This window comes from Cydia amplana, chromosome 23 (genome assembly GCF_948474715.1).
Source record: "Cydia amplana chromosome 23, ilCydAmpl1.1, whole genome shotgun sequence".
In the NCBI taxonomy this organism is placed as follows: domain Eukaryota; kingdom Metazoa; phylum Arthropoda; class Insecta; order Lepidoptera; family Tortricidae; genus Cydia; species Cydia amplana.
In genome coordinates, this window is record NC_086091.1 from 5,606,154 (window position 1) to 5,633,916 (window position 27,763).

Genomic DNA, 27,763 nt, shown 5'->3' on the forward strand with positions numbered 1-27,763 from the left:
TATCTTTATACCTGTGTGTTCCTGTTGTTTTTGTTCATTTCGGAGCAATTCTAGTTTAGAAATGTTTAGAAAAGGGGTTGCAAGTAAACAACATCCTATCCTAGTAATATCTGCTGTTATTTAGTTATATTTTATGCTACTTAGATTATTATTTTTATTTTCGGGTTCACACTTGGTATGTACCTACAGATTAAAGACTGATTTAAAGAAATTTTTTTACCTAACTAGTAATTTTACTGGTACATAGTTAGGTATAATTTATCTTTAGATTCCAGAGATTAGAGATAGAGTGATTAAAAAAAATCACTTTGTGATAAAGATACATGCGCTAGTGGATTGTGGTAGATATTTTACCATTGTTAACAAATGACATATGTACTAGTTATTATGAGCTTATTTTATAATAAGCAATTAAAGTTTATTCTTTATCCGGTAGACTAAAATGACATTTCACAGTATGAAATGAAATGACACATGATGTTCATTCATACTATGAAATGTTATTTTAGTCTACCGAATAAAAAAATAGACTTTAGTTTAAAATGTTTTCATATGCGGTGAGTTGTATGAGCTAAAAGTCGTAATTTACCTTGTACCGCTTAATGCAGCGATTAGAAAATATATATCTATAGCAGTGATAAATAAACTTATTTTAATACTTCAAATCTTTCATTAATACCAGAATTCATTATATTTATTGGGTATCTATAACATTGATAGGTGAAATAGTTTTGATTAAATTAAATAGATACATACATACTTAGTAAGCAGCATTCTAAATAATATTCCTAGATTAAACATGCAGTCTGGGTGCCGTATAGGCGTTACGTATAGATAGAAGTAAATTAGACAAGAAACTACTATGTTTCTTGTCTAATTTATACCTGATTTTATGCAATAAAATCTTACAAATTTAATTTACTGCCGCATAGTCTTGGTATTGGACGATACCCGTATTTCTTTTAACCTGTCGTTTCCCACGATATGACGATATTCTTCTGATATTTAAAATTTGCATTTATTATTTAGTCGGAAATTATCAGATATTAATATCGTTTGACACAACAACGCTTGCCGCACGTGTTTAGCAAATGTTGACAAAGAATTCACCACGCCACGACTTAATCCTATTAATGAGTAATAAATGACGGTCTCAAGTGGAAACACGCCTGCAACTTTCTGCAAATCTAGTGATAAGCGTAGGACTCTTTTCTTACCTGCAGTAATTTACTATCTCATTCACTTTCCGTAGGTGTGAAAGAGATAGCATACGTATGACCTCAAGCCTGATAGGAATAATAAACAAAATACATACTTAATACGCAAAGAAATATACATTGAACCATCATTAATTTAATTCAGAATAACATTCTAATTGAATAAAACGTTATTTATAATAATCCTACACCTGGAATAAATATTCCGTTTTTTATTTTTCATTTAATAAAATAAAAGTGACATGATTTATTAACTTTTATTTTATTCTAAAATAACGAGTGTAAGAATTATACTTATTCAAATCGATTGGAATAATAATAAAATGTATGTTCTTATTCTTCTTCTTATTCAAGTTATTTTTAGTCCAACTCTGAGACTTGACACTTAGTATGCTTTTTACATTCCAACAAAACTTTCTTCTCCAATTCACGGGATTTTTTTAAACCCGAAAGAGTAAAAGGAATTAAGTAGTAATGTATGTAGTATAAAAGTGCAAGCTATATAAATATAAGCCAGAAACCCAGAATGCCTAAATTAAAACTTGGGAACATTTAACTATATAAAGGAAAATACGTCAGGTCTTCTAAATGTTTAATAGAGTAAAAAAAATGTTTAACAATAAAATTAAATAAATAAATGCTTATGACAAAAATTAATGAACAATGGTTAGGTTACGTTTAATAAATAAAATAAACAAAATTAGTCAAATTAAAAAAAAATAACAAAATAAATAAAATAAATAAATATAAACAAATTAACAAAATAAATAAAATAAATAAAATAAATAAAATAAATAAAATAAATAAAATAAATACAATAAATACAATAAATACAATAAATACAATAAATACAATAAATACAATAAATAAAATAAATACAATAAATACAATAAATACAATAAATAAAATAAATACAATAAATACAATAAATACAATAAATACAATAAATACAATAAATACAATAAATACAATAAATACAATAAATACAATAAATACAATAAATACAATAAATAAAATTAATAAAAATAACAAAATTAATAACAAATAAAATAAATGAAATAAGTAAAATAAACTAAATAAAAAAAAATTACAAAATAAACAAAATAAGTAAAATAAACAAAAACATTAAAATAAGCAAAATTAAGAAAATTGACAAAAATTACAAAATAAACTATTATAAAATAGTTAATTCTCTTTATTTATTTTTGGTCTAAAGTTAGGTTATTTTATAATATGGATATAAAAATAAAATACAAAAACACTTACAAAAACAATACAAAATACTTATAAACATATTATAAAAAACCTAACCTAGGGTGCCGCCAGCAGCGGGGCAAGGCCCAAGCAGCCGGTGGTCAGGGCTGCAGAGAGAGGAACCGGCGGACTATCCGCGCCGTGTCCAAGATCACCGCCTTCTGCATCTGACCCTTGATCCAACCACCTAGCGAGAGTCTCTCAAGATGTTGGTCGAGACTCTTCGCTATTAGACCGTTCGCTGAAACAACTATCGGGACAATGATCGTCGAATCAACATCCCACATGGCGGTTATCTCGTGAGCCAAGTCTAGGTACTTACTAGACTTGTCCTTCTCGGCTTTCACGAGATTCTCATCATGGGGGATGGTGATGTCAACGAGCACGGCCCGGCGCTGCGATCGATCTATTATCACAATGTCAGGCTTATTGGCTACAATAGTCCTGTCAGTGATGATAGATCGATCCCAATAGAGCGTGGCACGACCATTCTCGAGAACTTGCGCAGGTGAATACTTGTAGTACGGTACTTCGCGGTCCACAAGGCCGTATAGAAGAGCAAGCTGCTGGTGAATAATCCTGGCTACGAGATTATGTCTGTGCAAGTACTCGCCGTTAGCAAGATGAGAACAACCGGAAATGATATGCCTGAGTGACTCTCCGGGACGGCGGCATGCCCGACAAATGTCGACCGTACCGTCCTTCAGGATATATTTCCGATAGTTGTTCGTCATCATTACTTCGTCCGCAATTGCACAGGCAAAACCCTCGGTTTCTCCGAAGAGGTCCCCGAATCGTAACCAGTTCACCGACGCGAGCAGGTCCACATCAGGTCCCGTGAGGGCCTTGTAGAACCGCCCGTGTAGCACTTTACTCTCCCATGCCGCCTTGCGATCCGCAGTACTTAGTACCACAGGTTTGCGCCAGTTCTCGTTTGCCAAGGAGAGCGGCGTGAGGTTCCTGTCTACTGCCACCACATCACGATGCATCCCACACTCGTTGTTAAGGAAATAATTCCTGAGATTGTACACCTCGCGGTTGTGGAGATCCTTGGCGTTTAGGAAGCCTCGGCCTCCACATTTCCGTGGGATGTACAATCTCATAACTGACGAGCGTGGGTGTAGCATGCGATGTGCGGTGAGCAGTGATCGGACCCTCCGATCCAGGGCGTCCAGCTCGGTCTGAGTCCACCTTAGTATGCCAAAGGAGTATGTGAGTAGGGGCATTACCCAGGCGTTGAAGGCGCGCACTTTGTTGCCTCCTGACAAAAGACTGTTAAGGACTTTTGTGAGCCGACTGAAAAAGCGCTCCTTCACCGACCGTCTAATACCCTCGTCCTCAATACCCAACGACTGTGACATACCAAGGTATTTATAGGTTTCTGATTCAGAGATAGATCTGAAAGCCATTGTCTCAGAGAGTTGTAAATTTGTTGAATTTATAACCCTCCCCCGCTCTACATGTATAACCGCACATTTATCGACACCAAACTCCATGTTGATGGCACTACTGAAGACTTCGGTAGTTTTCAGTAGGTCCAACAAGTCTTGGTTATTTGGTGCAAATAATTTGAGGTCATCCATGTACAGAAGGTGAGAAGACTTCACCCTCTCTCCGAAGCCGGCAACCTAGTCCCAAATCTTTCAGCAGGGTGCTGAGGGGATTCAGAGCTAGGCAGAACCACAGGGGACTCAGACTGTCACCCTGAAAGATTCCTCGCTCAATCCTTATAAAATCCTGCGGACCAGAGCGGTCATTCCCGCCTCCTGGTTGACGAAGGACTGTGGTCCACCGCCCCATACACGCGCTTAGGAAGGCTCTCAAAGTTGCATCAACTTTATACAGCTCTAAGACCCTCCCCAGCCATGAATGAGGCACCGAATCATAGGCCTTCTTGTAGTCAATCCAAGCGGCTGAGAGGGCCCCCTTGTTCCGCCGGATTTGTTGGCATATGGTCATGTCTATGAGGAGGAGCTCTTTAGTACCACGGGACCCAACCCTACATCCATTTTGAGCGGAAGCCAAAATATTATTTGCGACAATGTGCGCGTTGATTTTTGCTCTCAAAATGGATGTAAGGAGCTTGTAGAGTGTAGGCAAGCATGTGATGGGTCTGTAGTTTTTTGCTTCCGTGGTACTACCGGACTTGAAGAGCAGGAAGGTGACACCAGTTGTTAAGGAAGGTGGGAGAGAACCAAGCTCGAGGGCTTGTTGAAATTGTGCTGCCAAGCAGGAGTGCGAGCATCGGAACCATTTTAGCCAGAAGTTGTGCAATCCATCCGGCCCAGGACTTTTCCAGTTCTGGGTCGTGCGGATGGCACAACTTACGTCATCGGGGGTGATAGTGACTACCCCCATAGGTTCGATGGACTCGCACTCACGCTCGACAACATTCATCCAACTCCCCTCGGTGTGTCCGACAGGCACCGACCAGATGCTACGCCAGAAGTCAGTCATGACAGTAGGATCCGGCGGCTGCGTGTCGGACTCACGAAGGTTGGTTTCCTCCCACTTTCGGTACACCTTCCTTTGGTCACTCTGGAAAAGACGATTCTGCTGGAATCGATCCACACGCTCTCTGTAGCGGCGAATACGGTTTGCCCATGCATAGACTTTCTGCTTTAGAAAGTCGATGCGCTCCGTAACGTTGGCCATGTAGTCGCGGGGCCTGATATCCGTCCCCGCGAACGCCTGGTTTACAAAGCGCATTACTCGGGGGCGATTGTTGCCCCCCCTGAAGCAGATCAGCTTTGCGATAAGAGTCCTAAAGGAGCTGATACGTCGCTCGATCCGTATTTGCCATGCGGGGGCACCTCCGGCGGTCCTAGGTGCACGTTCAGAGTCCGGAAACTTGACTCGTGCAACACGGCACGCCGCGATGGCTCCGCAATACATGATCGCGTGCGTATCATCTAAATCTTTACTAGTCCGCAAATATGGCTCTAGTAAAGCGTTTAGGGCTCCCATTAGCGCTAGATTGCGTCTATTCATAGGCAAACGTGGTAATCGTGGCCTAGCCTTATTATTAACAATTTTTCTTAGTATTTGACTGACGGCACATCACTAAATACGAATGTAGCAAACCAATAAGCAACCGATAATAAAGGTTACCATAACTGAATAAAAACCGGTTAAAAACCCCTAACAAAAACCCTAACGCGATGGGGTTTTGAGATTAACTCGGTTAACGGTTAAGGTTACCGTTTCAATAAGCTTACCGTTACAATCAGGTAACAGTATGATAGGGTTACCGAATGATAAGGTAACCGAATTGATTGGGTTACCGAATGGATAGGATTAAGCGTAAAGAGGGGTTTTCCGGTCCTTGCTTTAAAAGAATCAATCAGCTTGCATTGCTTTTCAGTGTAGGTATCTATGAGCGCGACACTTATTCTTAATACAGAATTAACATGTCTAAACTACTTAGTTTAATACAGATTTGCAGTAAACAACTAAACATTATACCTAACTTAACCTACCTATTTAATATTTATAGCCTAAAAAAATAAAAATATTGTTTATTTCAGACCATGGGATCCATATTTTTGTTAGTTAACCAGAAAAACTTACATCATATGTTAGTACTTACATAAGAACACTTATAACTATTGACTAATTACTACCTTAATATTACTGCGTGCAGAGAGGAACACGCCTAAACATAGCCAGTAACCTTTATCTTGTATTTATAAGTAGGTATTTTACGATGTTTCTTATATAATCGAAGAGCTATGAAATTGCTCGGCTTAAGCTCGAATCGTTAAAACTGCCTATAACATTTTATGACATATGATATTTATGTGATAGGCTATGACCAGTGCCTAATGAAAGAAAATGTACTAAAGAAGACATTTCTAAAATTAAACTTAAATACGCATACTGCAAATGTAGCCTGGCCTTTTAGAAATAATGTTTACATTTTAAATCTATGTAATGTATACTTAGGTATTTTCAAAGTTAGTGATTTAAAGTTTAAAACTACTCTACGATTAATACCACCTTATATTTTTACTTTGTTTTATTTTTACTTTCCTAACAAAACAAACGAACGTTCAATTATTAAAGAAAAAAAAAACACTATCAATTCTCCCCCACACAAAAGGTGTCAATGGCCAAAATCTATTTGTCAAAAACGCAACGCGTCATAAATATCGCGGGCAAACATTCGCCATATTGTTTAAAAACAAACATTTCGCGCCCTTCGCTGATGTCTTGTTTGCGCAGTTGGTAGCTCCGCGCAAGGTCTTTTTGGGGTGCATTTTGAGACGTCGAAATAAAAATTGCTGCAATAATGTGGGTAAGCTACACTTGGACTAACTGAACTGGATTATCTAACTTAGGTACTTAATCTTGAATAAATTATATGGATTTGGTATGTCTATATGCAATAAAATATTTAAAAAAAAATTTTTTCGAACTGTCAAAACGATTTTGCTACTATGGAATTTATATGAAACACTAGCATATGACGTCACAATAAAATAACCTAATACTCTTTATAGTTTTTTCTACTCCAGCACTAAAATGTGTCAATTAAATGACTGACAGTGATATCTAAAGCAATGTCATTTGAATGATTTGTCTATAGGCTCTTAAGATGACTGCTAGCAGTCATATTATATCACTGTTGCATAAACTACTATTATACGGGTTTTAAAATAGAAATTGTGACTAAAAATAACTTGCGTTTCTCTAATCTACTGGTGGTTTATTTCATGCATGGTATAAAATAATTTATTTTAAATACAGTCAAATACCCTATTTATTCTGGAACACTTTCAAATATAAAAATTAAGGATACTACATATGCTAGAGTCGATAAGTACCTACTCGGGTAAATGTGCCTAGCATGTCGAATTCTATAGATGGTCAACCAAATCTTGTCAGTAGAAAAAGGCGCGAAAATCAAATTTTCTATGGGACGCTAATTTAAAAAATGTAGGCGCGAAGGGATAACGTCCCATAGAAAATTTGAATTTCGCGCCTTTTTTTACTGACAAGATTTGGTTGACCAGCTATATTTTATGTATTTGAATGGCGATTTTCTTTTTTTTTTATAATCGTGTAGGTACATATTAGGTTATGCCTATAGCAAATTAATGTCAATAAATTTTATGTTTTATATTATAGGTATTTTATGTTCCATGAAACAACATGTTTCTTAATGGAAACATTTTATGAGTATTTGGCACATCACTACCCAAAACTGCGTAAAACCGCCGTTGTTATGACAAAAACGTTAATTTTGGGCGTGATAATTGCCCACTGGGACGCCATTGTCAAGAATTTCTCGCTTCGGAGGACACTATTAACTATTTGAAAAGTTTTTTTATTATTTTCCAATAACTATTTGTCACAAGGGACCCTTTCGGCACTTTTTGTGCGACGCAATGAATGGGCTTGGGAAATGTGGTTTGAGGGAAAATTTGAATCGTATGAGGTTTTGAGGTAGCTTTTACGTCACCTTTTTTTAATCTTTAATAGGAACAATGGGACTCATCCATCATGGTGGTCGTTAAGGTTCAGGACAATATATAAAATAATGAAATTGATTTGCATATTAGTGTAAATTATCAATAGATTCAGTTCAAAGGTATTAGGTAGGTACTGGTAAACCGGGGCGGCTTTTTAATTTCAGTTTTTAAGCCATAATCAATATTTATACAATGTTTTTGGTAATAATAGGTAATGCTAATTGAGTGTATGTTTTAATACTATCAAAGTAACCCCTTTCATAAAGTCCTCCATTTTATGGTAGTAAAGTTTAGTAAGCATGTTAGATATTTAATATTAAGAAAGAAAATACTTTGACGACATATTATATGACCAGAAATTACTTGATACTGTGATGGGGACAAACGTAATAGGTGCTTAAAACGTGCCATAACCCTATCAAGAAAGTACCTAACTACGTGTCAAGAAAGTACCTAATCATTCGATGGCCCCTATCCCAATCATTTTACATGTGTCTCTCACATAAGTAAGTAGAGTCCGTCTACGCTAACTCTGCACCGACTTGAATACAACGAAGTCCTTTCCATGCTCTACAATTTATTCATCTAACAACCAGTCAATTATAAGATGGAACCTCACTCCTGTTAAGAACAAGATGAAAAGATAAAATGTTTCTTCACAAAATAAAATCCTCTTCTCAAAACAAATATGAATCTACATTCTATTAAATATCAGGCATCCAAATTAAACAGCAACTAAACACTTTTTTGTAAGAAATAAAATGTTATTCGACACGAATTCGGGGTGCGTTCATATCATGACCATTGTTGTCCCTGACAGTTCACTAAACACCTCGGAATCCCATTCAAATTTTGAAATTGGAACATCTCTGTTCGAATTTCAAGCTGACAAATTTATTGTGTAGCTAGTTTTTTGCCGTCGTAAGAAATATGCCCCAATACAAATGTACAGCTAATCAAATAAAGCTGACATATTAATGACATGTTAATCAATATGACATTTAAAAATTACGTACACGTTATTAATCTGTAATTACATTAAAAGACAATTGTACACATTTTTTATCTTTCGTGTTATCTGTGGTCCATAATTACACCGGTCAAATTGAGGTATTTTACAATCAAACAAAACTAAATGGGGTGGCGTAATGGAAATAATTCCCAAAAGATTTATTCGGAGAATAAACAATTAGTTGTTGGAGGGAATCTAATATTCAACCAGACAAAATACTAAAAGTAAATCAGTTGACTCCCCTGAGAGGCAACCCGATGCCTCATTAGGGGCAATGGTACAAATGATTATGTTGGCAGTATTGATGGGGGTTAGGCGGAAAGTGTGCGAGAAGTAGCGGGGAAGGAAAACAGTTCAGAGATTGCTTTTCTGTTAGAACCAATTTCTTTTTGTGAAACATCTACTTTTGAAATATAGGTATCATATCAACATGGTATCATAGATCATTGAGTTTATTGCTATATAAGTAAAAAAAAAATCTTAATAAGACCAGGGTAAAAATACCATAAACTAGATGAGAACCCGGTTTGCTCGGGTAAAATAAATAAAAATACTTATTTTGAATAAAGTAATTATTTATTTTTAGACTAAACCGTCATCAAGGCGGCGGTTACCAAACCGTTGAACGGATTTAGATGAAATTTATATGGATTACCGATAGTTTGAGGCCCGAGGAATGACATACGAATTACGATAGTTTGCAATTTTCATCAATTAGCATCATCATCATCATTAATCCAGGCAGACGAAGTTTCGGGCAGAAGCTAGCTCTCTAAATATAAGTATGCTTCATCATTCGTGTCGTTTAATCATGCCAATACATTCGAAGGTTTAAATATAGGTACTTTAAATTATAAAACTGTATTGACATTTTACTTCTTCAAATACCTACTTGTACTTTTATTACTTGAATCTGTTCAAAGATCAAGGACTGTTACCAAGAACCCCTCCCTTTTAGCGTGTCTCGAGGGTTTGTAGTCCCAGGAGGTCTGTAATGTAATGGCCGCTAACAGCCCGTGGTTACGGAGTCATAGATTTTGTAATAAATTATACGCTATTTTACCGCCATAGGTAGGTAGGTACTCTTTTCTGACCAAGCGCATAGGAGCGCTACACGTTGAATATGAATAAAATGATTAGGAAAGATAATTGTAGTAGTCAAATTGGAATTACCAGAGATTATACAGAAAACAAGTCTGATAAAAGTAGGTAAAGTGCTTACTGCAATTTAAAATGAAATTACGTAGCTCGTAGGTATGTCTTTATGCGATATATTTTAACAATAGGCATCTAATGACTACTTGATTTCTATGCCTTCTGGTGTAAATGTGAAAGAGTTACGAATTGAGTGAAATTATGAAGACGACTTCATAATATAAAGCAGGGATGTTGCGGATGCCGATTTTTTGACATCCGCGGATGCGGATGCGGATGCGGATTTTTAAAGGCTCACATCCGCGGATGCGGATGCGGATGCGGATGTCAAGATACTACCATAAAAAACGTCAAATATTACATTTTAGTAATTTTTATTTCAAAAAACCGGCCAAGTGCGAGTCGGACTCGCATTCCAAGGGCTCCGTACAATAAGTCCCACTCACGCTTGACTGCTCATTTCTAATAGGTTTTTTGGTTAATGACTAAATTACCTAGCAGTCTAGCACTTACGCCGATGCTAAGACGTTCCTGTACCGACCTGTTCCACATCCGCATCCGCATTACATCCGCATCGGTTTTATGCGGATGCGGATGCGGATGCGGATGTTGAAAATAATGCGGAAGTTCCGCGGTTGCGGATGCGGATGCGGATATTCGCAACATCCCTGATATAAAGTGTCATTCTATGGAATGTCAATTTATCTACTAGTGACTTTTGTTTACATAAAGTCTATTTTTTTATTCGGTAGACTAAAATGACATTTCATTGTATGAAATGACACATGATGTTCATACTATGAAATGTCATTTTAGTCTACCGAATAAAAAAATAGACTTTAGTTAACATGGGTAGCATTTTGTTTGCATAGGTATATAGCTAGATAGGTACGAAAATCTTTTTAAATTTATTGGTTATCTTGTTTGCCGTGTAAAATGTAGGGGCATTTTCAGCAGAGCTGTACGAGAGATGCTCATTGTCAATATAAAAATAAACTTTTCTCTTTGTAATTAGGTCGCTACCTACTCAAACTTTTGCTTTTTTGAAGCCTAGATATTTCCATCGCAATACTTATAGTTTATTTCCAAAAAGTTTAGACTTTGACAATCGATTTTTGACGTGACATCAGGGCCAAGGTGTCCTCACTCGGCCGTAACTATTAGACCGTTCGTTTTCCCCCGCTTATAATACAAAACTAATCGCCATCCAATGTAGCCAACATAAGGCTTCTAATTCACTTCGCATATATTCAATTTATTAGCTCCCCCATGTTGGTACTGGCACAATGGGCACGCGCCTTGGCCATTCGTGCTCTAATTGAGAGTTTTCGAGTTTTCGGCTATGGTGCGCGGAGATAAATGGAATAAGTTATTGTTTATGGTTTGCGAGGGTCGGATATTGCTACTTTTGTAATTGCTACATGTGGGCATGAAATTTGTCGATGATTGGCAGTGGACAGATAAAGTTGTGAATGGCTATTTCGAAATATTTTATTGCTTATAGTAGGTAGTAGTACGTAGTAGTAGTATAGTAAATTATTTAATACTTTGATTAATTTTCCAAAAAAAGTATGGTATGCTTTAAATTTATATTAGGTAAGTAGACTAGCTTATCCTAGTGAGATGACGACTAAAGAATAATAGGTAATAATTAATGATAATGATGATTTATAAAACTCCTAAGTCCTTCCTATTAGTCCTTCTTTTAAAGCCATGAGCCATACCACTGTGTAGGTACCTAATGTAGGTATGAAATTTAAAAAAAAAGTTTAGTTTTCTCTAATATCAAATGGTAAATATGAACTACCTAAGCGTTTGGTCTAACGTAGACTTCAAAATAAATTTAAATTCAACTCTATCACAAATTTATATCTACGGACGATTGCACTTTAATCCTCATTTCAACATGCGCTTCGATTTTTTTATTTATAGTAATTGCACTATAAAATACCCCAACAAAAAAGGTTGGCAACACATAAATCCAGTTGCAATTACAACTCTCCCGCGTAAAGTCAACACGCGATACCAAGAAATATTCGAAAAGCGAACACTGGCGGCATTCAACCAAGTAAACAACATGAAAAAACGAAAATCGATACCAACCGTCAGCGCGACGCAACATACGCTTTACACGAGAAAGAACAGGATAGAAGAACTTACAGAGGGTGTTGCAAGGCGTGGCTTTAAAATCACCCGCCTAGCAAACAAAAAGAGATAGCTGCTTTTAAGTTAGCCGCTTCCTAAGTGGAAGCAAGATGGGTATAGATGGGTGTTTTATTGGGTTTTCGAGTGATTCTGGAAATCTAGACTCGATAAGTTTAAATAATGCAAGAGCTTTGGATCTTTAGATACATTTGACGTATATTAAAACGACGTCGAACATTTTCTTATTTTACGACTAACTCGTAGTGAAATACTTAAGTATAAGATGTGAGTGATGTTGAATAAAATATTATATGGGCCTATTTGAAATAAATTACAGCTTGCTAATAAAATGTCACCGAAAATATCACATGGAATTTCAAATTTGATTTTAATGTTGCCTCGACGTGACTTTTTAAAAAGCCGTGAATACAATAGGTATTTTATCGGGTGAGTTTCGCATGCATGAATGCAAGTGGAACGTGATAGCAACAAATAGTAACGCACGATTGTGTACAATAAAGAACCTACCTATTCATAGGTAATTTATAGCGTCGTGTGTGGGCGGTATATTTAATTGTACGAAATGTGGTCCTTTTTAACGACCTAAATTGAATGCCAACCTACGAGAAAAAAATAATGAATGTTTTTTATGACGCTTCGCAATTACAATTTCAAATAAAAAGTACCTATGCTATAACAGGATAATGATTTTATGTACTGTGCTATAAATGAATAAATACCTATACAAATGGAATATTTTAGTGGGTAGGTACCTACATAAGGCTTTACCTTATACCTACCTACTCAGGTCAACAGACCCTTGAAGCTGTGAAAAAATCAAACTTCTTAGTTAACGTAAAAAAAGATACGGCCGTTTATGCCGCTAAAAACATAAGTATGTACCTACCTATATTTCGATACTCTCAAGGGAGTCAATATTTATAGGGTACTTCTACTACTTATAAATTTGTAAAAATTCAAAATAATCACAAATTGCAGACTAAATTCTGAAAACCAAACGAAAAATCTACCTCTTCTACCTACTTGAATTTTGTTGATTTTACTTTCTTTACCTAAAACAGAAACGATTCGAATTCTTTGGAAAACAAAGTAAATTACATTACATTAGTAATTACTAATGTTTTATTTGTCTTTTGAGATTAGGTAACCGTTATTCAGAAACAGATACCTAATGTGACATCGACATCTGTTTTAGTTACATATTATGTTAGGTACCTAGGTATATTTATTTAGCAAAACTATGCCTGATGTATGCCTACTTAGTATGCAAACAATAAATCGGCCAAAAATAACACTAATAACAGACCTGAAGAAATAATTTTACGATTATTTTTAGTTTCTACTTAAAGTACCCATGTACCTAACTATGTAGGTAAATTATGATTTTGTTATTGCTACTATCTATACACACGATTGCTACTTCAATTCCATGGATTCGTGACGACACAGAAAACCATAAATAACATTCTAGTTCCATAGAAACCGACCAAACCACTGCCATCTACCCTCTGGTGAGGCGACTTTTTTTAAAGGGCGGCTAATCCGCAAGGGCCGTGAAAGGGCGTACCACTAATTATTATTATTTCCCAACAAACACATAAACATCATTGGCAGTATGCGCTCGAACATCTGCCTTGTGAAATAAAAAAGTTATTGTCTCTGGGCGGTTTTATTTTTCAAGTTGGCACTGCTTTGTTTTGCAAATTGCGCACAGTAGGTAGGAGGAGGTCTCTTTATAGTCTTTTTTTATTGTGTGTCATAAAAACTACCAAGTCACAATAGACGTAGGTATATTTAGTAAGTACTTTGGGGATTACTTTCGACTTGTTATAACTACTTCATTAGGTAATATTAAAATTGTATTGTTTTAATATTAAATTGTATTTTAATAATTCCATCAATTCCACATTGTATTTGTATTAGGTAATTGCTGATGTATTTTTTTACATTTACTATGAATATTAGGAAAATTGTATTGAGAGATAAAAACACTAAACTACTTATGCACCTTTTTTAAAAGTCATAGTAATTTATAAAATATTTATTTATTTAATTCAGTATATAAATTTATAGATCCATATTTCCTAATACGTGTGTAGGTAGTACCTATCGATCTATAATTAGGAGGATGCCTGATTCTACATCAAATCGATCTATATATGTACCTAATGTATGATGTCTAGTTACAAGATTGAAAACAAAACATGCACAGACTCTGGTAAATTATCTACCTACCAAAATAAGTATTTACGAAGTTTAAACCTAATAATACATTTAAATTCTTCGTATTAACAAATAATCTGCCAATACAGGCGCATTACGCGTGTATTATACCGAATCACGACTTTTTTTTATCAAACGGAGATTAGTTATTGCGATAACAATACATAATTATCAACAACAGTAAAATAAGAAACAAAATAACACACAAAACAAACTAATATCAATCTATTAATCCATGCCACAGATATTAAATTTGAATGAACTAGTTTTTGACATGTATCTTTTTTAAATTTTATTTTTAATTTAGATTAAAGTAGGTAATGAAGTAAACGTTCTGACCACAGATAAGATACGAAAGTGTCAAGAAGTGGATTTTTATCAGATTGATGAGTTTTGGTAATCAAGTTACGAAATGTAATCCGTTTTTTGGGGTGTAATGTTCAATAGGATGTTTATAACTATGTGATTTTATACTTTTTTGAAGTGAAAACTTCTTTAGCGGCGCTGTGCACTTTTTGAGGTGGGGAAAAAATGATAAACTCGAGACAGCGTAAGGCGTAGGTAAGGCGTAAGGCGTAACCCTCTCTATCTACCGCGCGGCGAAAATGTATGCCTGAGCCTGCTGTTTCGTTTTTATTCATCAAAGAACTTTAGTCATAACGTATCATAATCAGGTCAATTATTTAAAAATGGACTTTTATATTAAGCAATAAAGCTCAATGTTCTAATCTTGTACGGGCTGAAATACGAGGATCTCACAGTTACTACATCCTAACTTTATATCACTCAAATATAATTCAATAAAGCTACATCTTGATGAAATCGCTAATAAAAGTGAACTCTAGTACTGGTGAATAAAACTCAAAATATCATGACCTGCAAGGTAACTTTACAATTTCTATTCGAATTTTATAGTATTTTATGCAACCGTTGTTTAAGAGGGGTCAAAAAAGGGGCGTGAGTAACAATATGAGGCGAAGCCGAAAATTGTTAATAAAGACGCCACGAGTATTTTTTGACTCAGTTAAACAACGTTGCATACAATACTTTTTCTACGACCAAACACTTACTTTGAAATAAAATTGTAAATTTAACAAATATTTTTCATGTCATCTAGTGGACTTCTACCTACGGTATCTAGGTACCTGGTTTTAGTGATTCTTGTGCTATTACTGATATTTCTTCAGGCGTAGACACTAAGTTTTTGTCTTCATTCATTTTAACTTGAAAGACACACTGTTTTTTAACACAAAAGTTAAGTTTTCATTCGACAGGCAGAATAGTATTCATATTCAAGATTCACAATATTCAAGAAGTAGCAAAGAATGGAGGGTACGAGCGGGAAAAGAATGAAAGAAATTAAAATAAAAACATGTCTATGGTTCACTTATTTGTCAGATATGACATTCACACTCATAAGCGAGAGCGAGAAATATATATTTCTTTCTCGCTCTCACTTATGGGTGCGACGAACCAAGGTCGCGTTGCGGTGCGACAGTGTGTTACGACTATAAGGTTGGCAACAATGTATTTTTTAAGTGGCCATTACACGAAGTATCGTAAAAGAGCCAAAAAGATACTGCGTGTATGCACAAATGCTTTTTTAGGGAATAGACTAAAGACTTGTCTTGACAACTTTAAGATAGGGTTTTAACTTGGAGGATACAACTAAACGGAGTAGCCATTAACAGGCTTTCCCCTCTGTCGAAAATAGGCGGCCAACGGTCATACACAATGTATGGACTGACGTTTATCTGACATGGCTATTTTTACGTTACGCATACATTTGACGTTCCCCTCCCCCGCAAAAATCGGCAGACGGTTTTGTACAGAAAATTACAGACATGGCGTCTCCGTTTGATTATATCCTCCAAGGGTTTTAAAGACGTGTGCACGACCCTGTAAATGACAAAAGTACGGGAGTAGAAAAAACAATTAACGCTACAAATTTGAATTTCGAATTTTAAACAAGCTCACTGACCAGCAATTTCGGAACTAAAGTTTTTCAATAGAAAGGAGGATGGGTCAATTATACATAGTGCTGCAGACATTTTGGACTAGTCATTGAGTTTTCACTTCTGTCGGCACTCCCGGAGTGCAACCCGTTGTTTTTTTTATTATAGGTAGTCGTAGGTTAGGTAAGGTAGGTAGGTATTAGGGTGGTTATACTATTGTTAGTATACCTTTATACATTGACTTTTATAAAGTGAGATGAAACTGAAATAATCGAGAAACAACGATAACAAGAAAAAATATAGGTACATATGATACCTAGGTGACGTAACCTAAGGTGGGTAGGTAAGTAGGTACCTACCCACCAGTGTATTTTAGGTACCTATACAATTTAACATATTGCATGACTTACCATTATGAATGAATGAGATAAAGTCGTGTATCTAAGCAGGGAGTAGCTATGCGGGCGAAATGTTCTAAATTAATTATCCATACCATTTTATTGTAAAACGGAAAAAATACTACACTAAGGCAACATTACATTAATTAAACGACATTTATTTGTTTCGTACTTCAAATAAGACCGAGTCGTGGCAGATAAACATTTTAATTCAAACAGATCACTATCACCCCCGCGTGAAGCGACTAAATCTCCGGATCTATCTTCGGATCTACGACTAATGATGTGCAGTTAATTGGCACTGCACCGAGGTATGATGTATGATATAATCAGGGTTGGGCAAAATACTGGCTTCCACGTATTTGAAATACAAATTACAAAATACATTTTTAAAAGTATTTGAAATACAAAATACAAATTACAGTGTTTAAAATAATGTATTTCAATTACAAAATATACCTTTATTTATTTTTTGTTTAGCATTTAGTTTTAACGTTAACGAATATCCTTTCATATAAACTTATAGGGTCATTGCGCTAGTTTTCGTCCAGCTCTAGTTTACGTCCACTTGACGAAATTTGAATATATACCTACATTCCTGCACAAATTTGGACTGATTTCAATCCTTATGTCTAAGGCGTCTAAGCAATATATCTGTCTACATATAACAATGATATTTCGCAAAAAGGAAGCGCTGGTGGCCTAGCGGTAAGAGCGTGCGACTTGCAATCCGGAGGTCGCGAGTTCGAACCCCGGGTCGAACCAATGAGTTTTTCGGAACTATGTACGAAATATCATTTGATATTTACCAGTCGCTTTTCGGTGAAGGAAAACATCGTGAGGAAACCGGACTAATTCCAATTACGGCCCTAGTTTACCCTCTGGGTTGGAAGGTCAGATGGCAGTCGCTATCGTAAAAACTAGTGCCAACACCAATTACTGGGATTAGTTTCCAAGCCGACCCCAGGCTCCCATGAGCCGTAGCAAAATGCCGGGACAACGCGAGGAAGATGAAGATTTCGCAAAAAGTAGTAAATTAAAAATGAAATATATATTTGATAATCCGTCAAGTCGTCGAAAACTAGTGCATGGACGGAAACTACTGCAATGACCCTATCCCCTAGATTTAAACGAAAAGTTCCACGCAGAAGTTGACCTAATATAGATCCAGTATCCAGCCAATGAAAATTGTATCTCGGCTGGATCGGAGGTTCGCGGTCGGCTCACAGCTTGTGCGAGAGATTAGACATTTTAGGATTATAGAATTTAATAAAATGTATTTATAGAAATGTATTTTGAAGCTTGAAGTATTTGAAATACAAAATACTAAATACATGTGAGTGCAGTATTTGAAATACCAAATACAAAATACTTTTGAGGTAGTATTTGAAATACAAAATACTAATTTGTATTTCAAATACGTATTTCAAATACGTATTTCAAATACATGTAATTGAAATACTGCCCAACCCTGGATATAATCATGGTAGGATATTATATAATCAAACCTGAATAAGCGAAACTGTTATTTCAAACTGTCGTGAGTCATACTAACACCAAGCTAATAAGTAATCGTTTAGTATTTTTGGTTACTCGCGCGACATGTTTCGGAGAGTCTAAGTCTCCATTGCACATCGTGTACCTACTATAGTAGGTGCATTTATACATAGTCTATGTTAATAGTGTGCTACTAGTGCACTGTTAGTGCTTGAAAATGGACACCTAGGCTCTCCGAAACATCTCGCGCGAGTGATTAAAAATACGCGAGATAAACCTGATTATTAGCTTATTACTGCTGAATAATTTTCAAGCGCTGTACCTAGCATATAATTCATGGATTAGGGAAGAACTTTAACTTAAAATACGGCACAATATGCGGGTTAATAATTTAAGTAATAAGCAAATACCTACATTATACATTAGTATCGATCTACAGTAAATAGTTGAGTAACCAAAAATATACCTAACACTGTTTTCCAGGGATACCTACAAAGATACAAAAAGTTGAATTGCTAACAAAAATCAAGCCAAGCCATACACAAGCTAGTTTATTAATTAAATATAGAATGACGTACAGACGGTTACAAAACCAACATGGCGCCTGCGGCTATGAAACGGTGATTAACTTGCGCTCGCGCATGGGAAACTCTTAATTGATGTTTTATCGTCGTGATGATGACTAGGTACTATGATATATTAGCGCTAGATGAGCTTAAAGCACGATATGTGGGTTACATATACGATTATGCTACACAATTTCCTAATAGAATGGTATCTAAATATCAGTACAAGATATATACAGCGTATTACTAAAAGAAATTAAAAACTAGCTTAAATCTAAAATAGGCCCTTGAGGCATTGTACCAAGGATGCTGGCGACATTTCCTCGCTGTATCGCAATGCTGATACGTTGTGTGAGGTAGCCGCCAGCTCTTCGGTCACCAGTTACGTCAACCAGACGCTTCGCGATATATAATATCAGTCACTTTTAGACAAAATAAGAAAATAAAAAATAACGATGGGTCGTCTTAGGCGCAAGTACCTAAGGTGATATAGTACTTAACTATAACGTCTATAACTCATACCTACGTACATTGTAATTCGAGCTAGAAATAGGTATGCATGGTACTAAGTATTACCTAGTCTTGATTACAATTAGGTAGGTACTTTTTATTGAATCCGTCAATTTCAGTCTGTTTTATAAGGTCAATGTGGCTAATTCCGTCATAGGGTCTATTCCGTCTACTAGCGTTTTTCTCGAACAACGAACAAAATTGATAAATTCGTCGACAAAGCAGCGATTGCTTTTAGTACGATTGAAAAGAGAAAATAGGTTTTTCTACAATTAAAAAAATTTAAAATCAAAAAATATAAGCTCTTGGACGGAATAGTCCCAGACGTATGACGGAATTAGCTACATTAAAAAAACAAAATTAATAAATTCCGATTGTATTCACATTTTACGCCTATATCTTAATGATTCCTTTTATGTCTCATTTAACTGCCATACATCCTTGGCGCGTAACTCGGGAGGAACAAAGCGCGATGACTCGGCACTCCTCTATCCAATTAAAGTGGTGAATGGCAGTTTTGAGGCTTTGTATGGCCGTGTATGGCCGTGTATGGCTTGTATGGGTGTTGGTTTGGCGAATGGTAACGTTGGAATTAAACATTATTTATAACGTACACGGTACAGTAATCTTTATTTGTATGTGGAAAATATACTTATAATAAAAACATAATCCTTGTTGCCTATGTGTAAATTGTTAAAATTAAAATTGAATAAAGTGCCCATAAATAGATAAATCAAAATAATAAAGTACCTTAATCGTTTTATGGCTTAAAATATGTAGTAATAGCATAAAAATCCGACAGTTTTTTTTATGTTAGTTTACTTTATTTCTATTTAATTGGTGCACTAACATTCATTTTTTCATTGATTTAACCACACAGTGCATAAGGTTTAATTTTATGTTTAATTAATAAAAAATATAATTCCCTACAAGCTAAAAACTACGATATTTTATCAAGAGTGTAGGAAATACCTATTTTAACATTATTCATCTACTATTATTTCCTACTACAAATAATTGTCAAAAATTAAATGCTACAGTAGGTAATTATTTGTAACGTTTCCGTGAATTTCATTATCCCAATAATGACAACATAATTATTTTTCAACATAACGAAATCAATTAATATGATCAATAAAATTTATTGCTACAAGCATTGTTTAACAGTTGCATAAAGTTTGTTTAAAACATGTTAACGCTGAAGGGGCGTGGTTTGGGCGACGCCCTCTCGAAGATGGCTGAGCTGTATATTTATATATTTATATTTAATATCACTATGTCTGCGTCGGGGGATATATTTAGAAATTGATTTCTAACTCTATCTCTTGTTGACTAACAAAAAATCTATTACAATCTGCATGTTTATTACCTATTTACCTACATCCTATACCTATAGTCTGTGAAATGTATACATTTCACGACTCTTCTCTTTCCGCACAGACTCCAGGTGTAATATTTAAACATTACAAGTAACTATAAGTAGGTATATTTACATATAAAAAAAAACTTGGGCTGTTTTCTCACTTATTTTTTCACTTCAATTAAGTGATTTAACATACCTATGCTTACAATAGAATGGGAGTTAAAATAACATATTACTAATAACTATCGGTATATTTACATACTAAATAATTAATTCACATGATTAGTATTGCAGAAATGCAGTTAGTTATTAGTAAAAAGCGGCCAAGTGCGAGTCGGACTCGCCCATGAAGGGTTCCGTATTTAGGCGATTTATGACGTATAGAAAAAAAACTACTTACTAGATCTCGTTCAAACCAATTTTCGATGGAAGTTTACATGGTAATGTACATCATATATTTTTTTTAGTTTTATCATTCTCTTATTTTAGAAGTTGGGGGACACACATTTTACCACTTTGGAAGTGTCTCTCGCGAAAACTATTCAGTTTAGAAAAAAATGATATTAGAAACCTCAATATCATTTTTGAAGACCTATCCACAGATACCCCACACGTATGGGTTTGATGAAAAAAAAATTTTTGGGTTTCAGTTCGAAGTATGGGGAACCCCAAAAATTTATTGTTTTTTTTTCTATTTTTGTGTGAAAATCTTAATGCGGTTCACAGAATACATCTACTTACCAAGTTTCAACAGTATAGTTCTTATAGTTTCGGAGAAAAGTGGCTGTGACATACGGACGGACAGACAGACGGACAGACAGACAGACAGACAGACATGACGAATCTATAAGGGTTCCGTTTTTTGCCATTTGGCTACGGAACCCTAAAAACTAAGTAGTTAATTTAACAGATGCTTACAATAGAGTGGTAAGTAGTTAAAGTAATTAAAAAAAGCGCTTAGCAGGTAGGTAGGTAAATAGCAACGTATCAGGAAATGCCAGAATTTCTAAGAAAATTATCAGACGATATAATCTCCATTACAGTACAGATTACGATGCGTTAATGACAGATTAAAACGTGGTTTTAAATTATCTCTCGTACATCTTCTCTGAGTGCAGATTAAAATTAAAATATAGGTAGGTAGGGTTAAAACAATAGCCGATTTTGTTAATCCTGAGTTAATGATAAGTTTACCTGCTATCGATGGTGGTCTAAGAAATGTTGTATTTTATTAATATTACATTAATGTTTAATTAAAACATCATAGTTCTTTCATAGTTTCGGTTATGGTTAAGTTTTTAGTTTTTTTAGTGATTACAACGGTTCCTTTTTATTACCTTAGTTTGTAGGTAGACACCTAATTGTATTACCTATCATAGGATTCATGTATCTATATTCATGTAGATATATGTATCTATAAAATTTATTATTTATTTAATTAATCAAACAAATATGTTATTTTCGGTCTGGAATCGTATCATTAAACATGGAAAAGAATTGAAAATTTTAAAATATTTTCACTAAGATACCTACATTTTTACAAGTAGGTAGTTTCATAAACATAGACAAATGACGAAAAGTATACAAAACAAACATTAAAATTAAAGCTGTTTTCTTCACTATTAAAACTACTTTTTCACCTCAGCAGCTCGAACAAGGGTACTTTGCTACTTAAAAACAGTGAGCAAAAACGCATTTTGCTCACTGAGTGAGACAAAATGAGCAAAATGCGATTTTGCTCACTAAGTGAGCAAAATGCGATTTTGGTCACTGTTTTTAAATAGCAAAGTACCCGTGTTCGAGCTGCTGAGGTGAAAATTTAATTGTTGGTATATCTTAAGAAAACATGAGTGAATAGAGGTAAGTGATGAAGAAGGAATACATTTTTCGGGTTCTCTAATATGTTCTCACCGCTGAGGTGAAAAGTTTTGTGAACTACACGAGATCAAAGTTATTTACATCTCGTGAGCTTTTGAGTCCCTTACTACGCTCAAGATTCTAGTATAGAATCTTTCGCTTGCACGGGACTCAAAATAAGCACTCTAAGAAATATCAAACTTTGATCTCTTGTTGTACAAATAACTATTTTTTTAAATCAAGTACCTACCTACAACGACGTTGTAGAAACGTTCCATTTGTGAATTGTAAGAAAAAGTATCACTATAAAAAGACCACTCACTAAAACCATCCAAGTAGCAATTCCCAAAAACCGCGCTTTTAAAAATAAAATAAAAACCAACAATAGACATCACCACTATTACGCAACGATGTTGCCAACGGTGGTTCCCTGGTTCCACCCCTGGGCGGGGTAGCTTAATGGTTTTCGGCGAGGGGTACGTTTGAGAGGTAGAAGTAATTGCTATTGTAGGTAGGTATATACGTACTCGCTCCTAATTTGACGGGTGTGTCTAGTTTTTATTTATTTATACCAGAAGGAACTGCAAAAAGTGGTTACCGTAGCGGTTGCTTGTAACTTCAGATTATATGCGTTCATTTCAGACCGAAGCAGAAACCTGAAGTAGTACTAGAAGAACCCTTTCCGAAAAATAAGGATAGTATACCTACTAAATATTAAATATGTATACAAATATTACAAATCGGCCCTACAATATTATTGTTTGAAAATTAAAATTGAAATTTAATTTTAAACCATCACCAAAATCATAAAAATAGTAAGTAGGTACTTAGATAATTTTATGCTAATTAAAGAAAACTAGTCTTAGGGTTTACCCAATTAAAATACCTAAGAAAGCAATAGACCGACGGGACGTTATTCATAATCGGAATTTAGATGTAATGGTGTGTATACCGCATTACCGCATTAGTTATTCAATAAATATTAGGATCGATATCTAACCTACTTCATTGAATAGATAATTATTACAAAAGTAAAAATATGTAATTTCAAATTTATATTTATTGGAATAATTAATTAATTATGATTCATTGTTAAACACAATTTTTTACCTAAGTAATAGGTAGGTGTATAAAACTGCGTAACTCACTTTTTAAGTTTTCTTTGACATACCATAATAATACTGATATTAACTTTCACGACTTTTACACATTATTAAATTGTACAGTGGGACTTAATCGAGTATTCAGTTTTCTCCGAGTCCACGGGGACAACGCCGTCCTCGAAACGTCGGAGGTAAATCTTAAAACTTAAATACGCGAATTAATCCCGTTGTACAATTTAATAATAAGTACCAAAATAATACTGTTGATACAGTTAAGTCAGTAGCTACAAAAAGTTAGAACATTATCTTTCAAGGGTTTAATCGATTGATAAGTTCATTTCACAATTTGCTTTGCTCTGTTTATCTATATGTCCTAAAAATCTAAATTACTCACTACTTTTTCAATACCACTGACTGATATCAGTAGACGGCTTTAACATAAACAGGTGTCTGAGGCGTCTAATCTTATTTTGAAATATTCATTGCAAAACTAAATATAACCTCAAATTGAACATTATTACTTTTTCCATGAATACTAGGTAATTTAAGTTTAAGTAATTACACACGTATAATAAATTATTTTTTACACTGATACTTTTTTTGCAAAATAAGCCACTGTTATTGTAGTGTTATGAAATATTTGTTTATTTATTTGGTATTAAATTTTTTTAAATAGTTTCTGATATAATTCGTATAACGAAGGCGTACACACCGTACACAGTAGGCGTATCTCTAAAATCGAATAAAATGAGGGTAAGAAAATATAGGGCGGTACCGCGCGAGAACTGCTTTACAATTGCAATTTCTTAAAAAACTCATCCAGAACATGGGTTTTACTCATTAATGCTTAGAAAAAGTATATATTTTTTAACATTGGGAAAAGCATTAGTCTGTTTGTGCTTTAGTTGAATAGTTTATTTGGCAAAACTTACCTTAAAAGCACCAAAATCCAATCTTTTTACAACACTAGTAATACCGCTGCACTGAAAAGCGTTAATTACCGACACTGGCACGCACACTCACGTTATCGTTCGTTAAAACTTAATCTTATCGAAATTAAAAAGAGGCACAATTTTAATCTATACGTCCTTTTAGTCTTAGAGTAATTTCTTTATCTAAGTCGATGTTGGAAACTTCGTTTTTTAAATTGAAACTAATTAAAATGTTGCTTAAAATAAATGTAAACTACTAAAACTAGGTTATAGTGAGGATTTGTTCGATTTTTATGATCTATTGTTGATAAAGCGAGCGGCACGGCGTCCCCTCGAGCGGCCGAACCGAGACTGCCGCGCTCCGCGCCCTCCGCACCCCTCCCCTCCCACCATACCAATTTTCAGGTAAAAAAAAGTAAACGAGTGTCAATTGTCTATTGTCGACTTTTTCATAAATTAGGTAGTTTCATGGTGTGTAGGTGGTCTTTTTGTTTAAATTGCACGAGTGGCACGTGCTGTCCTGTCTCGTCTCGGTCATTTAGAAAGTTAATGGTCTCCTACGCGGTGGAAAATGAATTTGTTTATATTTTCCTTTTATTAAATAGGTCAAGATGGACTTTTTTTAAAGAAGCGCTTAAGAGTACCTATACATCGCTTATTTAATAGATAATCAATTAATAAAAAAACACTTTTATAATGAAATAACCAATTTTAGTTATTTCTTTATTTGGATTTTTTAAATAATCGAATACGTAAATGGAAGCTAGCATACAGGACAATTTAAAGTTCACTTATTTTAGTTAAGATACTTACCAAAAACATGGTAAAGCAATAAAAGTATTTTTGCGGTTATGAGGTTATGATCCTTTGCCTGGAAGCGATTATTTTCTGCAATCAGTACTATGAAATATTTTGACCATAATTTATTTATTGTTTGCTTATACTAGTCTTTTTTTCACAAGGTTCTATCTGTAAAAGTATTTTACGTATGAACACTGAAGACATTTTTGTTAAAAATAGTTCACGTTTTTATCTATTGGTTGTTGATAGGTACATACCTATTTATTCCAATCGGTCTTGCAACCCTTGGTGTTGTTTGGTTGCGAACATTTTTAAAAAGCATGTCTTATGTTCTACCAGAGACCAGAGAAGGCATGCAATATTTACAATCAGTTATTTACAAGAAAATAAAACAAATTAACAATTCAGTAACTTAGGTAGGTATACACTAATGTCAATATATTACAGATAATTAAATGTCAAAATATTACACAAAAATAAATTTCTTGTTCACAACAAAACAATACCTACCTAACAAAAGTAACGAATTTTATAGTACCTACTTATGTATTAAGTCTGATTGATCAATTTTTTTGTTAATTTAGATGAATAGTTCGTTTTTTTAGCATTAGAAAGAAGGTAAGCGATCTTGACATACTTAATTACCTATGTCATTTTATTAAAAATCACCATTAAAAAATAAGTCATAGCCAATATGTTAGAATTTTAAATCATATACCTACATTCTTTTGCTTTCATAAGTAATATAAACTAATTTTTTAAAGCGTTTTTCAATATTTTTTAATAAAAAGATACCCTGTTTACCCTCTTTCTAATGCTAAATACGAACTATAATCTCCAAAAAACATAAATTGTGAGATGTGGCCGTATTGCGCGCAGTAGGTATATCAGATAGTATTTTCTGTGACCGCAGGTTGCAAATAGTATGAAGATGCTGTAACACTCGTAACGTCCCACGAATGTTCATATTTTCACCACGTCGTACCTTGGCGTCGCTTGTATTTCCCACCACCAACTTCTAACATAGCCAATTGGTAGTTAAGTACAGTCTCCATCAGATATATCGGAGCGGCCAAGGTATTCACAATATCTGAACAAGCACTCTAACACTCTGACAATAGAGGCGTGCTCAGATATTTATAGGCACCTTGGCCGCTCCAATATATCTGATGGCAACTGTACCTAACTATGTACCTACATAGGTAAACAAACTGTCAGTAGTACAGTGAGTGAAAAGGGTGTCTTTGGTAAACAAATTAAAAAAAACTCTAGGCACATGTGACACATGTCCGTTATTAGATGTCATTTAATAATTTTCTTGATATGCCTTTGTCCCTTGAAATGTCTGTTTCTTCCCATTAGGCGGGCCGTATGCTTGTTTGTCACCAAACTGTATAAAAAAAAACATAATATACACCTATGTACCTATTATAATGTTTTTATCTTAACCTTGTTTTAATCAAATAATCGATTAATCATTCGCAATCGATATCGGACATTTCCGCAAGAATGTTATCATCCAATGTTCCGTCTAATGTCCAGTCACAGAATAAATAATAGTGCTAGGTACAGAAGACTCACTCTCTAACAAAACGCGCTTTAATAAAAAAAAACCGTAAATTGATACTGAGCACAAACGTCCACACTCGACACACACCTTTGATGTGTGCCGAAAAATCGACACCGCGGCCAACCCATCGCCATTCGCCGCGCCATAAGCCAACCGACACCACTACCCTCTCTACACGTTGGCCCATCATATTGGACCACTAGATTGGGCCAACGTGTAGAGGAACCATTAGGTCGACCTGTATGTAACTATGTAATGGAATCTAAGGTAACTAATTTAACCATCTTCCAAGGATCGTAGCGTCATGAAAATTGGCAGCTGTATGTAGTTCTGATGACAATACAATAATATGGTACTGTCTAACTGATCTGATGATGGAGACAGGAGGTGGCCATAGGAACTCTGTGATGAAACAACGCAACCTAATTGTGTTAGGGGTTTTTAGAATTGTCTCGATGAGTATTAGTTGTCTGTCGTAAGAAAAGTACAGTCGGCGATAAAAGCTAGTACCAAAAATTATTTTTTTGCCAAAAACTTATTTATCTGATAGACGTTTAGGTAAACGCGCGTAAAGCACTGATTTAGTCGATCTTATTTATCAATTTCGTAAAGTTTGGACTGCTAAAAATGGTAATTTTGTATTACACATAATATTCTGTACTCCAACTTTCATAGACTACATTTTTGTTATATGGTAAATAACAAGAGTA

At 34.9% G+C, this 27,763-nt stretch overlaps 1 protein-coding gene across 1 annotated transcript in view; it reads right to left on the reverse strand.

Moving 5' to 3' along the window:
- Positions 1-25,083, reverse strand: part of LOC134658813 (homeobox protein OTX1 B) — a 96,650-nt gene extending 71,567 nt beyond the window's left edge. Inside the window, exon 1 of the mRNA XM_063514476.1 lies at positions 24,683-25,083. The gene's annotated coding sequence lies outside the window, so the exon portion shown is untranslated. The remainder of the gene's footprint in view (positions 1-24,682) is intronic.
- Positions 25,084-27,763: the final 2,680 nt, after the last annotated feature.